Consider the following 3,993-nt stretch of genomic DNA (forward strand, 5'->3'; position numbering starts at 1 on the left):
TTGCAACCTCCATCTCCCGGGTTCAAGCGATTCTCCTGCCTCAGCCTCCTGAGTAGCTGGGATTACAGGAGCCCACCACCATGCCCTGCTAACTTTGTATTTTCAGTAGAGACAGGCTTTCACCATGTTCACCAGGCTGGTCTCGAACTCCTGACCTCAGGTGATCCGCCCTCCTCGGCCTCCCAAAGTGCTGGGATTACAGGCGTGAGCCACTGCGCCCAGCCCTATTTATTTATTATTACTATTTTTAGAAACAGGGTCTCACTCTGTTGCCTAGGCTGGAGTGCAGTGGTGCAATCATGGCTCACTGTAGCCTCGACCTCCAGGGCTCAAGTGATCCTCCCGTTTCAGCCTCCCGAATACTGGGACTACGAGCACGCGCCATCACGCCCAGTTAATTTTTAACTTTTTTGTAGAGAAGGGGGTCTCGCTATGTTGCCCAGGCTGGTCTCGAATTCCTGGCCTCCCAAAGGGCTGGGATTACCGGCATGAGCCACCGTGCCGGCCTCCTTTCACTTTTTTTTTTTTTTTTTAATTCATTTTCTCATTTCAGCCCCGGGGGCCTGCGGCTGGATTCACAGACTCCCAAGTCCAGCCTCCCGGGCCATTTCGAGGTTCCCAGGTCTGGAGCGAGACTTGACTCATTAGAAGCGGGGCCTACCTCGTTATGAGGCGGGTCCAAGGCCCTTCCGCCTTCCTATTGGCGCACCTCGCGTTGTGGGCGGGACCTATTACACCGGCTTTCTTGATTAGCTGCGTCCCTGGCGCTCCCTGACCCGGACGCTCTCTGGGCCAATATGGCGGCGCCCAGCATCAAGACACAGCTGGTCTGGAGTCCGCGGCTGGCCGCGTGAGCAGGTAGGTCGCGCGCGGGTAGGCGAGCGCGAACTGCTGGGCTCTAAGCGGACCCTTCAGGACCCAGCAGCGCGAGAGGGCAGCCCTGGAGGGACCCAGCTGCAGGGCCAGGGCGCCGTGACCTTTCGTAGTGGGAGCGGGGACGCGCTGGGAAAAGCCGCCCCTCTTGTGCCAGCCGCCTCACGCCCCCAGTCTCCGGTTTTGCAGATGAAACAACTGACCTAGATTAAAGTCCTCGCCAGAGGTCACGCCACAAGTCGGCAACCGGGCAGGAATTGGAATCTACGTCTGCCTGTTTCCCCCAAGAGACCCAGAATCCTGGCAGCCGGTTTCAGAGCTGCTGTACGTACAGTGTACCTCGGGGGTCAGATTTATAGGTATTTTGTTGAAATTGAGCGCTTGTTTCCGTTCGGTTGATACTTGTTAGGCATCTCCTGTATACCAGGCACTGTCCTGGTGCTGGAGACACAGCAGTGAGAAAGATAGATAAAAATCCCTCATCTCCTGGGGGAACCAGACTTTGAACAAATCACAAATAAACGAAACAGGTGATTTCAGATACTGATAAGTTACTAAAAATGCGTTAATGGTGTAGGGAATTTCGCTTGAGCCCAGGAGTTCGAGACCAGCCTTGGCAACATAGCAGAGCTCTGTTCTCTACAAAAAATTATGCGGGCATTGTGGTGCACGCCTGTAGTCCTAGCTACTCGGAAAGCTGAGGTGGGAGGATTGCTTGAGCCCAGGAGGTCAAGGCTGTAGTGAGCCGTGATTGTGCCACTGCACTCCAGCCTGGGGGACAGAGCAGGACCCTGTCTCAGAAACAAACAAACAAAAATTAATAGGTTGATGAGGGCTTTTAGAAAAATATGGGGAATGGGAGGTGGTCAAAGAAGACCTTTCATTGAAATGACCAGAGACAGCTGTGGGCAGATCTGGAGGAAGAAAGCTCTAGACAGAGAGAAAAGCCAGTACAAAGGTTCTGAGATGGGTTAAACTTAGTTTATTTCAGAAACAGTGTAGCTGAAGCTACCAGTGGTAGGAGTTGAGTTGAGAGGGGTAGACCCTGTCTCATTTTATTTATTTATTTTTATTTTTTAGAGACAGGATTTCACTTGTTCGCCAAGCCTGGAGTGCAGTGGTGCGATCATAGCTCACTGCAGCCTCAAACTGCATGGCTCAAGTGATTCTCCTGCCTCAGCTTTCCCAGTAGCTGGGACTACAGGTGTACACCACCAGGTCCAGCTAATTTTTTTTTTTTTTTTTTTTTGAGACGGAGTCTCGCTCTGTGGCCCAGGCTGGAGTGCAGTGGCCGGATCTCAGCTCACTGCAAGCTCCGCCTCCCAGGTTTACGCCATTCTCCTGCCTCAGCCTCCCGAGTAGCTGGGACTACAGACGCCCGCCACCTCGCCCGGCTAGCTTTTTGTATTTTTTAGTAGAGACGGGGTTTCACCGTGTTAGCCAGGATGGTCTCGATCTCCTGACCTCGTGATCCGCCCGTCTCGGCCTCCCAAAGTGCTGGGATTACAGGCTTGAGCCACCGCGCCCGGCCTCCAGCTAATTTTTTAAAACAATTTTTGTAGAGATCGTGTCCTGCTATGTTGTCCAGGCTGGTCTTGAACTCCTGGGCTGCAGTGATCCTCCCTACTTGGCCTTCCAAAGCACTAGGATTATAGGCATGAGCCACTGCTCCCTGCCTATTTATTTTTAGAAACAGGATCTCAGTATGTTGCCCAGGCTAGAGTGCAGTTGCTATTCACAAGTGCAATCATGGTTCACTGCAGCCTCTAACTACTGACCTTAAAGGATCCTCCAGCCTCAGTCTCCTGAGTACCTGAGATGACAGGCATTCGCCACCACGCCTGGATAATTTTTAATTTTTTTATGGAGATGGGGTCTCGCTGTGTTTTAAGTGTGATGTACCGTTAGCGATTTTAGGCAGAAATCACTAATTTTCGTTAGTTTGTTTGTTTATTTATTTAGAGATGGAGTCTCGCTCTGTCACCCAGGCTGGAGTGCAATGGCATAATCTCGGCTCATTGCAACCTCCACCTTCCAGGTTCAAGGGATTCTCCTGCCTCAGCCTCCGGAGCAACTGGGATTACAGGCGCCTACCACCACATCTGGCTAATTTTTGTATTTTTAGTAGAGATGGGGTTTCACCATCTCAGCCAAGCTGGTCTTGAACTCCTGACCTCGTGATCCACCCGACTCGGCCTCCCAAAGTGCTGGGATTACAGGCGTGAGCCACCACACTTGACCTAAGTTTAGTTTAAAAGCTCCCTCTGGCTGGGTACAGTGGCTCATGCCTGTAATCCTAATACTTTGGGAGGCCAAGATGGGTAGATTGCTTGAGGTCAGGAGTTCAAGACCACCCTGGGCAACATGATGAAACACCATCTCTACTAAAATACAAAAAATTAGCTGGGTGTGGTAGTACACACCTGTAGTCTCAGCTACTCAAGAGGCCTAGGCATGAGAATCAACTTGAACTGGGGAGGCGGAGGTTGCACTGAGCTGAGATCATGCCACTGCACTCCAGCCTGGTCAACAGAATGAGACTCTTGTCTCCCCCGCAAAAAAAAAGCTCCCTCTGGCCATAGTAGGGAGAACTGACTGGAGGCGGGTAGAGCAGATGTGGGAGGCTTGATAGGTATCCAAGTCATAGATTGAGATGGTGGCTTCAGACAGAAAGAGGTGCATTTGGGATGGATTTGGAAGTAGTCACCCAGACTAGTTGATGGATTGAATGGAAGAGTGAGGGACATTGTGGACTCAGAAATGACTCTTAGGTTTGTAGCCTGAATGACAAGTAGTAGTGGTGAGATTGGCTAGGGTAGAGAGTTTAAGCAAGGATATCAGTTTGGAGCAAATTATGTTTGAAATGGCAAAGTAGCAGTTAGGTATAAAGGCTGGGGCCCAGGGATTGAGGTGAACATTGGGGAACCATCAGCACACAGATGCCACTTCTCAAACTTTAATGCTCATAGGAAATACCAGGGACTCGTTAAAATGCAGATTTGGGCCTGGCACAGTTGCTCTCAAAACTGTAATCCCAGCACTTTGGGAGGCCAGGGTGGGTGGATCATGAGGTAAAGAGTTCGAGACCAGCCTGGCCAACATGGTGAAATCCCATCTCTA

The 3,993-nt window shown here is 51.1% G+C and overlaps 1 protein-coding gene and 1 pseudogene across 5 annotated transcripts in view; one reads left to right on the forward strand and one right to left on the reverse strand.

Annotated features, from left to right (window-relative positions):
- Positions 1-746: 746 nt before the first annotated feature.
- The window catches only part of ECSIT (ECSIT signalling integrator), a 35,454-nt gene continuing 32,207 nt past the window's right edge, over positions 747-3,993 (forward strand). For 2 of the 5 annotated variants that reach the window (XM_011954787.1, XM_011954790.1), the window contains exon 1: positions 747-858. The gene's annotated coding sequence lies outside the window, so the exon portion shown is untranslated. Of the gene's footprint in view, positions 859-1,095; positions 1,198-3,993 lie in introns of those variants that run through there. The other 3 variants (XM_011954789.1, XM_011954788.1, XM_011954791.1) reach the window with 2 other exon arrangements.
- Positions 814-3,993, reverse strand: part of LOC105520936 — a 39,628-nt pseudogene continuing 36,448 nt past the window's right edge.

The sequence above is a fragment of the Colobus angolensis genome, unplaced genomic scaffold (assembly GCF_000951035.1).
Source record: "Colobus angolensis palliatus isolate OR3802 unplaced genomic scaffold, Cang.pa_1.0 Scaffold39, whole genome shotgun sequence".
NCBI lineage: Eukaryota > Metazoa > Chordata > Mammalia > Primates > Cercopithecidae > Colobus > Colobus angolensis.